This window comes from Camellia sinensis, chromosome 13 (genome assembly GCF_055761805.1).
Source record: "Camellia sinensis isolate YWXY chromosome 13, ASM5576180v1, whole genome shotgun sequence".
NCBI lineage: Eukaryota > Viridiplantae > Streptophyta > Magnoliopsida > Ericales > Theaceae > Camellia > Camellia sinensis.
The window spans coordinates 152,980,597-152,992,919 of NC_138973.1; the positions used below are offsets into that span (position 1 = coordinate 152,980,597).

General features: G+C 37.2%; 1 pseudogene across 1 annotated transcript; it reads left to right on the forward strand.

The window, feature by feature from the left end:
• The first annotated feature begins 281 nt into the window (after positions 1 to 281).
• LOC114310552 (kinesin-like protein KIN-UC) lies at positions 282 to 12,063 on the forward strand (annotated as a pseudogene). The gene is made up of 15 exons (XR_014347948.1): positions 282 to 314; positions 412 to 504; positions 676 to 700; positions 835 to 922; positions 2,394 to 2,606; positions 2,851 to 2,985; positions 3,383 to 3,562; positions 3,905 to 4,084; positions 6,595 to 6,625; positions 8,458 to 8,540; positions 8,707 to 8,835; positions 9,193 to 9,310; positions 9,590 to 11,361; positions 11,475 to 11,520; positions 11,592 to 12,063. The product of XR_014347948.1 is annotated as a kinesin-like protein KIN-UC (transcript).
• Positions 12,064 to 12,323: the final 260 nt, after the last annotated feature.

Here is a 12,323-nt window from a genome sequence, read left to right on the forward strand (position 1 = left end):
ACTAACGAGACTGCTTCATGATTCATTTGGAGGTCATTCTGACAACTCTCACTTTCATACGCCTTTCTAAGCACGATAGACTTAAGTAATCATGATTTAACAATATATAGGTTTTTGAATGATATAAACTTAATTCACTTTAACTCCTTGATTAAGCTAATCTTCCCATGTTAGGGTTTCTACACACCAAAGAATGGTGTATAAATAGCATGTACTTAATCATCTTCCAACAACATCATAGAGCATTTTCACATATGAAATATAACATGCCCTAACATGCAATGGAAATACTAATATCTAGGATATCACAAAAGGTGAGTACATAGACTGACCTTGAAACACTAAAAATTAATCATTATTGCTATAAAAAAGCTCATTGTATCTTGGCTACATTTATGAAGGTTTGTACAGATGGAACATGGATGCAAGGAAATTAACAAAAATCTATCCATATGCCCTTTGGATTTTGCTGAAGCATTCAGACTAGTGATCACCACCATGAAGGTCAAAATGAAAACAATGATAACATTAGTAGAAAAAACAAAAATGACTCACTGAAAGCATTGGCTTATCAAGGACTGGAGAGGCTGACTAGAATTTATTTTCCAACTCCAAACAATAGTGTTACGCTAATAATCATTCGCACATTTTATGTTTTTGTGATTCTACAACCAGGTTTCAGTTCTCATTGTGAGACTTGGTTAAAAAAAAAAAAAAAAAAAAAAAAAACTCATTTAATTGATAGGGAATTTTATTGAAGCAGAGTATATCTCAATTGTTTGCATTCTCTTTCTGTTGGTTTCTATGAAGATTTATCTTTATTTAATGAAACAGGCGCTGTGAGGACATCACTTATTGCAACAATTGGGCCGTCTTCTCGACATCATACTGAAACCTCAAGCACCGTAATTTTGGACAACGGGTGAGTTAGATAAAGCACTTCATCATTCAAATATAACCTTTACACATCATTTCATGTCTATGTTTACTCACTCTCTTTGCATCTTGTTGACATTCTCTTGATTTTGAGCTTTCAAATAGTGTGATACTTACAACTTAATGTTTGCTATTATCTGTTTTTAACATAAAACTTTACATCCTCCAGGTTTCTTGTTGTTTCCATCTGTTTAACATTCACATGTTTCCTATTTATTTGACCTCTCAATCCAGTGCTACATGTGTATGTTGCCACTGACTGTCTGGTGTTGCTAATTTTGAGAGTGGGCTGAGGACGATGCCATCTGCTGTGTCATTATTGGTCTAATTCTCTTTGGAGAGGAAAGTGTTTTTGGAAGGGAAATATGCATTGCATTGCCAAGGTTGTTAATGATTATTGTGTTTCGCAGTCAAGAAACTTCATTTGAGTTGCTATTTGGGAAATAGATTAGAGAACCAGGCAACTTAAGATACTTAACAAGGTACTTAAACAAGGGGAAACCTTTCTAGAGTGGGAAATGGAATGGAAAACTCGAAGAGAAATGGAAGCAACAAAATTTGGTAACAAATCATGGGAAATAAGAAGCTAACTGAAATTTGATACTAAATGGCATAGAAAAACTTCCAAAGAAAAGTCTGACAAAATTGATATGAAACAGTGTAAATAATGTAAATTGTTAACTGTAAGGAATAACTAAGAATTATTTTTTACTATTGAGAAAAGGTGTTGGAAGCATAAAAACTAGAATATAAGGAAATGCATTCCTCATAAGTTTCTTCTGTGTTTCCAAATAGCTTCTGAAAGTTTCCTACAAGATTTTTCCCAAAACCTTCCTTAATCATTCTGATAAAAGTTAAGAAAATTCCTTCTTAATTTCTAAAACAAGATAGGAGGAAACAGGTTTTTTCCCTTGAAACCAAGTCTTCTCTGCAACTTTGATTGAAGCTTTCTCATTGTGGAGGCCAGAATAAGTTCAATGTTGGAGGCCAGAGTTCATTCCACAGCAATAGAGCCTATTTATCAGCTGTAGACAAGCCTAAAAACTCACGGAAACATTTTCGAATCAATCCTACCTAACATTGATGCTGATACCTAATAAGATTCAAACCCTATCACTAAAGCTATTAAAATGTCCTTAAAGAAATAAGAAAACAACAACATTAATTGAAAGACTCCTAACAAGACTAACTACTTTAGTCATCAATGTATCATCTTTTCATGGGTTCCATATCAATTGAGCTGCATCAAGCAGCCTCTTTCCTTTTTTCTTCCCCTCTATGTTTTATGGCTTTGGTGATGCAATGGTAAATAGCCTTTCAAATGTATGACATCTACAATCAAATCATAAAGAACTTAGAATGTAGTTTTAAATGTTTGTTATGGATATTTTTCTTTTGAACAACTTCGTAGAATAGTTGTCTTAATCACGACAGCTTAATGTTTATTGCTTTTGCAGGCCATGAAAGTTGTAAACGTGTTAAAGCTTAAGGAAGAATTTGATTATGAAAGTTTTTGTTGGAAGCTTGAGAATCAGGTGGAGCATCTAACTGTGGAGATTGATAGACAACAAAAGTTGAGGGACAATGACAGAGTTGAAATGGAAAAAAACCTCAGAGAGTGTAAAAAATCATTTGCTGAAGCTGAAAAGAGTTTAGTTACAAGGTCTGAGGTAGTTGTCTCTCCTGCTGGTATATGTTTTAGAGTTTGGATTTGATGATATTATGGCTGTGTTTCAGTTCACACTTTCCAACTTCCAGCTTATTCATTTTATTTGGAGCTATTGGTGCTCTAGTTTTGTCCTTTTTAGGTGTGTGTGTGCGCGCACGTGTGCGTATGGCAATATGTTTTGTTCACCAGCATTCTTTGTTTATTTTTCAAATTACTTTCTCTAAATATGTTGGACTTGTTTGCAGTTTCTAGCAAAAGAGAATGGTCGTCTGGAAATAAAGATGAAGGGTATACTAGATGAACTGAAGTGTCTAAAAGATTATAATGATTTTATGCATGATGAAGTTGAACGCTTAGAAATGAGTCTAAAACACAACAAGGTATATGAAACACACAGTTTCTTGTTTTTCTTTTCTTCTTTTTTCCTCCCCTTTTTATTCTCTGTATCTAGTCTTCTGGTAAACTATGAACTAGCCCCACACTCCCAATTTGAGTACACTTCGGTGGTTAGGTGTTTCAAATCCTTTTTATACAGTTCTCTCTCATTGCCCAGTTAAATTACTAGAAGAAAAGTAAACTTATGATCAATTTCATCTATATGATCCTCAAGACCTTTGCTATGTGCAGGCTTTCTCATTGTTTCCTAGTTTTAAATTGTATTTGTTCCTTGGATCTAAAGTTTTGGCTTTACAGTTTAGAAAACAATTTATTTTTGGTTACTATTATTTGGGTCTACATGTGCACAAACACTAACTGTGCTTGTTTGTCTGCTAGTAGCAATACCAGCTTGACAGTTCTACGTATCAGAAAGTACTTGCAGATACCACCCAGATGTATGAGAAGAAGATAGCAGAGTTGATGAAGCAATTAGAGGAGCAGCAGGCTCACTCTGAAAGTGTTGAAGAACAGTTAGATGTGATGAAGAAGTTGCTGAGTCATCATCAAAAGTCAATGCAGGTTAACCATCTCATTAAATATGGAAAGGACAACGTTCCTCCTAGACCTCTAATTCCAATAATCAATTTATAATGAGTCTTCATTGGTCTTTTTAATCTTGTAAAAAGATTAAAGTAGTGATTTTTTGGTACTTTAAAGCTCCAAATCAAAATTTACAGCAGGAATTGTTTTTGTTCAAATTTTAACACATCAAATCTCTTCACAATAGATTTTAACCCATGTCAGTGGTAAAATTTTAAAAGTAGTTCAAAATTTTGTTGCTCCTAGAATCCTACTTTCAGCTAACAAGAGACTTTAGTTATGATGTTTTTGTTTCTCTCCCCCCTCTCTCTCTCCCACCAGCAATATTAAAAGGAAAATTCAACATATCAGAAGGCTCTTTTAGACACCACTCAAATGTATGAGAAGAAAATAGCAGAATTAAAACAGGAACTAGATGAGGGGCATGCCCGTTTTAAAGGTGTAGAAGAAGAATTGGATATAACGAAGATGCAATTAAGCGATCATCAAAACTCAAACCGGGTCAAGTGTATTAAAATATGTGAAAAATGTATTAAAAAAAATAAAAATGTAACTTTTTTTTTTGGCATTTTGTGATTCTTTATGAATGCCCATTGGGCAGTTGTTAGTAGGACCCCATAAAGTAAATCAACTAATTTATGATTCAGTTTTTGGTCATGATTTTTATATTTGTTTTATTCTTAATAAAAAATAAAATAATAAAAATAACAAGTTCAATATATGGATCTATATTGTACAAAACAACCTATGTAGTGCTATTCACCAATATCTTCCCTAAATGCCATAAAAAAGTGTTAAAATTGATGTATGGAAAAATAGAGAGAATGAAATATGTATTGATGATTGATATTATTGATTGATGTATTACAAGCTTGATGAATTACAATTCCTATACAATCTATATATAGAAGAAAATGTGGTAGTAGGTGTAGTGGAGGTGATAGTGGGTTAGGTGAAGTGGAGTGTGTGGTGAAGTGGAGGTAGGTGAAGTGGAGTGTGTAGTGGAGTAGGTGAAAGTAAAGATGGGAAATTCTAACAGCCCCCCGCAAACTCAAGGAGGAGAGAAACTAACCAACTTGAGTTTGGAGAGAGTAACAAAACAAGAAAATACATAAAAATAAAAAAGGATAGGAGACACTGTATGGTCGTGTCAGACCGTTGGTGAAGACACTGTATGGGGTGTCATAACGTTGTAGAGGACACTGTATGGTGGTGTCAGACCGATGTAGAAGACAGTTTAGGAGACACTGTATGGTCGTGTCAGACCGTTGGTGAAGACACTGTATGGGGTGTCATAACGTTGTAGAGGACACTGTATGGTGGTGTCAGACCGATGTAGAAGACAGTTTATGGGGTCATGTCGGACCGTTGTAGAAGACAGTTTATGGGGTCATGTCGGACCGTTGTAGAAGACAGTTTATGGGGTCATGTCGGACCGTTGTAGAAGACAGTTTATGGGGTCATGTCGGACCGTTGTAGAAGACAATGTTGTGACAGTTTACGGAGTCTTGCTGGACCCTTGTAGAAACTAACCGGAATCAATGTCGGGACAGTTTACAGAGTCTTGTCGGACCCTTGTAGAAACTAACCGGAATCTATGTCGGGACAGTTTACAGAGTCTTGTCGGACCCATAAAGGAGCTAACCGGAATCAATGTCGGGACAGTTTACAGAGTCTTGTCGGACCCATAAAGGAGCTAACCGGAATCAATGTCGGGACAGTTTACAGAGTCTTGTCGGACCCTTGGAAAAGTCGCACCCTCAAAAGGTGTGCCCAATTTTGTCAAAAGGCGTGCCATCAAAAGGCGTGCCCAATTCATCAAAAGGCGTGCCATCAAAAGGCGTGTCCACTTTATCAAAAGAGGTGCCATGAAAAGGCGTGCCAGTTTGTCGGGCGGCAAGAGGCGCGCGATACGCGTGGCTGCCTCGGCTATTTAACCAAGACGAAGGCTGAGGCTGAGGCATACCATTCTGAAACCTCTGAAACCAACCCTTCGCTGAAAAACTCTGCCTCTGTGGAGAGAGAAACTGTGGAACACTTTGTTGCCATTCTGTCACCAACCCTTCCGAACATTACCAGTCTGAAATTGCTATTTCGCTGAAACACTTAGCAACCCAAAAACATGGCCTCTTCTTCCCGTCCAGCTACCCAGAACCTGCTCACGCTTTTTCCAGAACTGAACGAGCCCACAAGAGAAATAACTGGTGCGGTGGCCAGTGAATCTCAACCAAACACCTCTGGTTTTGCTCCATTGAACTTTCCGATGCGGTCGGTGGAGCAAAAAATGGCGGTGCAGTCGGATGTGGAGGCCAATCAGTATACTCTGAAGGCATGTGTGGAAAGCATGACGGCGGTCACAAACCTGTCGAACCGGCTGCAGAGTAGGACAAATGAGGTGCAGCATTTAAACTCCCAACTGGCTCTGCTCCAACGCATGTATAAGGATGCGCGAGCAGAGATAAGTGTGCTGAAGGCGGAAAATAAGGAGCTGAAGCGGAAGGCCACCGTGATGTTCCGATTTGGAGGTCCTCCATATGCTGCAGTGGAGGAGTATGGGGGAGTGAACATGCTCGGTGGACAAGGAAACACGGAGACCGGACTGGCACGGGACACCCAAGATAAAAGTAAGAAGAAGAGACCTGCAGTAGAATAGAGAAGGGAAAAGAAAAATCCCACTGTGGGTGTGGTTGGTTTGTTTGTATTTTTTTTTTTGGTGTAAAATGGTGATCGGGGTGAGGCCCGAAATGAATAAAATGAGTTTGCAGTTCGTCTTCTTCCTCCGTGTTTGTTTGTTTGTTTGTTTGTTTGTTTTTTTTTTTTTTTTTATAAGAAAATAAATAAATAAATAAAGAAAATAAAAGAAAAGAAAGAAAGTGGAGCAACGGGTGAGGTGCAAAAGGTGATGATAATGTTTTGTGAGTGGAGAACAGTGTGTGGTTCGTGTCCTTGTCAAAAGAGGGAATAAAATAAATATAAAAAACTATGAGTGGGGAACAAGAGTGGGTGGAAAGAAGGAAATAAAAGAAAAAAAAAAAAAAAAAATAAAGAAATGGAGTGAGTGTGGCGTATGATAATACTGTTAGATGTAAGAATGACATGGATTCAATAATTTAATTAATCGACAAAGCAGCAACTAAAGGTGGTAAAAAAAAAGTAATAATAATAATAATAATAATAATAATAAAAGAAAGAAAGGTGCACATGGGTTGGAAAAGTGAAGAAAGGAGAGAGAGAACAGTGTAGAATAAAAAAGTTGATAAAAAAATTGGAGGAAGTGGGTTGAATAAAAAAGGAATGTGACTGTGAAAGGGGAAAGAGGCGAGAGATGAAAGTGCATTGGTGAGTGGGATCACGTGAGTGGTGTAAGGTTAGTACTCCTTCCCGTTATCAATTCTGGTGGTCTGACCCCCAGCATCGATCAATGCAGAAGTGACTGCCAGTGCTGCTCCTGCTGAAATTGCTGTTGAAATGCTTCTTCCTTTGTAACCATGCTTCTTCCCGTTATCAATTCTGTAGTCCTCTTTTTTTTTTTCTTTCCTTTTTTTTTTTTTTTTTCACTCACTCCCCGATCTCCAATCGTCTCCTACACAGATCAATTTTTGCATCTGTCTCTGGATCAAAGGAGATCTATGGATCCTTCAGAACTTAGGTATTTGGAAGATGATGATACCCCAATGATGAAAACGATCAAGGGTGCAACCACTGGAGCTGTTGATGGTACCCCAAGAGGGACTTTATTAAAGGAGCTGTTGGTGGTTTCGTTGCTGGTGGAGCGGACACCACAGGAGGTGGTGCCGTCGTGGGGCTGGTGGATGGAGCAGGAGTTGTCGGTGACATGAAAGAGAAACTTGCGTATGTTGCCCTTGATTATGAGCAGGAGTTGGAAACTGCCAAGAGCAGCTCTTCAGTGGAGAAAAGCTATGAATTGCCAGATGGGCAAGTGATCACTATTGGGCAAGTGATCACTATTGGAGGCTCAATCCTAGCTTCTCTCAGCACCTTCCAGCTGATGTGGATATCCAAGGGTGAATATGACGAATCTGGTCCAGCTATCGTTCATCGGAAGTGCTTTTGAGCTAGGTGAATACGTGATTGGTATCAAGTACTTGGTAGCAAAAGAATACACCAAGATGGTGGTAGTGAATCGAACGGAGGAGAGAGTGGCTGCAATCCGTGAGGAGTGAAGGTATGTGTAAAAAATTCCAGCGGGCAGCGAAGGCAAGGTTGCCGGCCGGCTGCCCGCCGGTGAGAAAAAAATACAAGCCTAAATCTTATAGCTTTGATACCATGTTAAAATTGATGTATGGAAAAATAGAGAGAATGAAATATGTATTGATGATTGATATTATTGATTGATGTATTACAAGCTTGATGAATTACAATTCCTATACAATCTATATATAGAAGAAAATGTGGTAGTAGGTGTAGTGGAGGTGATAGTGGGTTAGGTGAAGTGGAGTGTGTGGTGAAGTGGAGGTAGGTGAAGTGGAGTGTGTAGTGGAGTAGGTGAAAGTAAAGATGGGAAATTCTAACAAAAAGTAATGCTACATGAGTCCACTTGTGCCTAGTCATTAAGCTCCCCTACTAATTACCATATTTTTGGACTGTGATTTAGGGAGAAGAGGGAGGATAAATATTTCAACAGATGAATTATTCAATAAATATGATAACCAAAACTTGTTGCTTTTAAATAATAATAATAATAATAATAATAATAATAATAAAAATAAAATACCTAACAACTTTTTTGTTAATAATTATTACTGCTATTGTTGCTATTGTTATCATTGGTTACTATTCACTGATATTTTTCTTCTTTTTCTTAATTCCAGATTCAGGGGCAAAAGGTGATTGATGAGCTTAGGCTGAAACTCAAGAAAGTCATCAGCTGCATCAGAAGACTGTGAATGAACTAGACTCTTTGAAAGCAGAATATAAAGTTCAATTGACAGACAAGGTATGGTTGACAAATAGTATTTCCATGTGTAAAGTTGAAATCAATGTACTTTTAAGTATTCTCATTTAGACACTCTTCTATGGTATGAGTTTTTTGCCTAGCTGAAATGCTGATATTGTACTAACAAGGCTTCCTTTTTCTTCCCTGTAAATTTGGAATTATTAAGGCAACATTGAAGGAAGAACTTAATGCTGTGAGGCAGAGCCTTCCAATTGAGGAAAAACAAAGGAAAGCTTTTGAAACTGAGCTTCTTAAATCAAAGATGCTTGTGCCTGAAAATCATGATGACTTTAAGGTAAGTGGTTCTATGTTCCATATTCACGAGATATGTCATCCATGTTTGTTGAATTGTAGATCACCAACTCATCTAAAAGCTTAAGCTATTAGAGAGAGGGACAACTTTATTGTTTATATCCTCAAGACGCCCCTCATGTGGCCAGGCTCTTCTTCATAAGTGGCCAAACATGTGCAAATATTTTTTAATTATCGGGTAGGTGGTAAGGTTTGAACACGGGATCTATTGCTTGCTTTGATACCATATTCAATTGTTGACCACCAACTCATATAAAAGCTTAAGCTATCAAAGAGAGGAGAAACTTTATTATTTATATCCTCAACAATGTTCTAAGGATTTACACCTTATGTTCCACAGGACAAGAAATCATACATGAAAGAGAATATGGTTAAACCACTGGGTTTACATAAATCAAACCAATCAAGGGAAACAATTTCCGGTCAAAGGGCCACAATTGCAAAGATTTGAGAAGAAGGCAAGAAATTTTATTTTTTATTTATCTCCAGTCACCCTATGCAATAGTTAGGCATTAATTTTAGGTGACAAAGCTGCTAGGAACACTTGAACCCAAGTTTTTGGTATGGCATTCAAGAGATTGTGTACATGTAAAATAACTTTTTGTTCAAATAATGCCAAAGGTTACATTTGCACCCATTCCAAGCCCCTCAGGGAAATTTTTTTAGACCATATAAAGTTCAACAATTCCTCCCTCCTTTTTAGATAACTTACAAGATTTTCTACTTCGTGTTTCCAGTTGGGCTTGAAAAAATATTACAATTATTAACATCTGGAGATATCGATGTCCAAATCCATGTTGTAAAGGTGGTGGCTAATCTTGCTGCTGAAGGTACATAACAGATTACTGTTTTTGAGTTGTTTCTGTGTGTCCTAAACTTGCTTGTTGCATGCATGAATGTGTGAGTGAATGAGTGACTTGATGCTCACTGTATAGTTCTGCACAATTTACAAATTGTTATGTTACGATTCAAATGAAATATCAAAATAAGCATGTACACAACATATTTAACTATGAAGTACAGAAAATTATAAAAATTCTGAAGTGTTAAAAAGTTATTTAAAATTTCTTCTGAAATGAATTTTGATTCTTAGTAACTTAAACAAGTGCTCATTCTTCTTTGAAAACTTCAAAATCAGTAAAATTCTGTTTTACTTCTTTACGGGCTTTATTTGTGATATTATTGTGATTTGAGCAGCTAACCAATCAGAGCTTACTTACCACAATCTGGATTCTTCTGCTCTTAACTAGAACTAAGATATATTCAACGCCTTGAGAAATGTGAATAATAATGAATAAAGGAGGTGCTCGACTCTTGGCAAATACTACGTCCAAAACAGATGATCCCCAAACTTTAAGAATGGTAGCTGGAGCCATTGCAAATTTGTGTGGAAATGGTAAGCTCAAGGTGATTCTGCAGTTGACGTAAATCATGTTGTTGGATGGGTTTAGATACCTAATGTACTTCAATCTCATCTCTAATGCCTTGATTAATATTGCAAGTTATATGAAACATTTTTTTATATCAAATACTTGGTAAATTTTGAAAAACTTGTCATCACCTGTCATGTTGAGATACTTCTGCTCTGGTCTTATATACTGTATAAATGAATTGTTGTTTGGTGTCTTGTATTTACTGTACACTCAAGAGTACTGTAAGCCCTGAAGATTAGGTGGTATATGTTGTAGTTATCAGGTCGGATTTCATAGAGTGTTACAGAATACATAGCTGTGTTGAGAGGTTGAGAGTCATGTAATCCTTATTGAGTATGGTAGATTTCGTTTTCTATCCAAACTGTCTGTACCAGATGGGGTACTGATCCTTTCAGCTTAGGTTCTTACTCTGATGTCGCAGTCGGGGCATCAGGAGATGACTATGATATCTTAGCAGAGAATGTAGGAGATGGAGGAGCTTTCTTTGCAGGGGAGGCAACTACTAGGTGCTACCCTGCAACTATGCATGGAGCCTTTCTGAGTGGGCTAAGAGAAGCTGCCAATATGGCTCACTATGCTACTGTCAGAGCCTTGAAGCAAAAAGTAGAAAAGAGTCCATCAAAAAATGCACTCTTGTGCTTCCCTTCTTGCAGATTTATTCAGAGAACCTGATTTGGAATTTGGGAGTTTTTCTGTAATTTTTGGTAGCAACGCTGCAGATTTGCAGTCTACAGCAGTTTTAAGGGTGACATTTAGTTGCCCACGAAAGAAAAATCATGAAGGTCCAAAGACAGATTAATCGTACTCTAATAAATTACTTTTTCAGCAGCTTCAGTCCCATTTTAATCAGCGGCAGGAGTTTCATGTTTACACTTTGTTATCAAGACAACAGGTGCTTGAGCTGAGGGGAGTCAGAGGGGGTGATGAGATGAGGTTGAACTACCTTTCCGAAAAGCTTGGAGTGAAGCTGATCGGGAGAAAAGGTCTAGGGCCTACTGCAGATTCACTTATTGCTTCTATCAAGGCCGAGAGGGCCAATAACAAGTCTTCTTCGACATCTTTGACTCTTAAATCTGGTAGGTGCTTTGAGATTAACCGAATAAATTTTAAGATTTGGTTCTTGTTCTAGATTGTGAAGTATATAGTTCATGAAACTTGAAATTAACATTTTACATTTTCTTTTGAAAAGGGATATCCAAGCCAAAATCAGCTACTTCAAAGCACAAATTGGTTAGGTATGACATGAATATCTTAATTAATATCAATTATGTTTCTTCATCTCAAAACATCTATTGGCTAATTTCAGGAAGGCTAAAGTAATGCGCTTCAACAATGAGTCTACTCCTCCGAAATTAGGTGGGGGAGCTATTGTGGTGGGGAATGGCATTGGGTCTCTCTCGTCTCCAAATCAAAAATTGGGCTCTAAAATAGTTGGAAATAGCGCTAGCTCTACCCCTTCTGTGAATACACCTGTGGGTGGTTTGCATCGCTCACTTTCTCCTCCTAGTTTAAATATGACAAATGGTAAAATGGCAAAACAAATGTAGGAACAATTGTAGAGAAAATGTTGCAACTAGTTACTTGATTGAGCGCAATTCCAGCTTTTTTGTGTCAGGTAATTTGAAATTTACTTGAAATGCTCAATTTATATTTGGTGCATATGAAAGTCAAATGCAAATTTACTTCTTCGTGTCATGGTTGACTTGGTAGATTTTAACCAAGTAAATTGTGATGTGAGAGTACCCAACCTTAAGTTTACTTGGGCATATTTATAGAGTATCTTCTGTGTGCATACATGTGTATTTGTGTATGAGTGTATGTTTGTTTTATTTTATTTCATCTTATTTATATTTGTGGTATAGATTACAGTAATGGGGATCTTCCATTCTCTGAAACATTTACGTGAACCTTATACTTTTTTGGCATAAACTTTTCCAATAGGAGTGGTCTTTAAATATTGATTGCTACTTTCCACCTGTTTTAGTTTTTCCATTTTGGAAGACATATTCATCCTTTAGGTGCTATAAGAACAATCAAA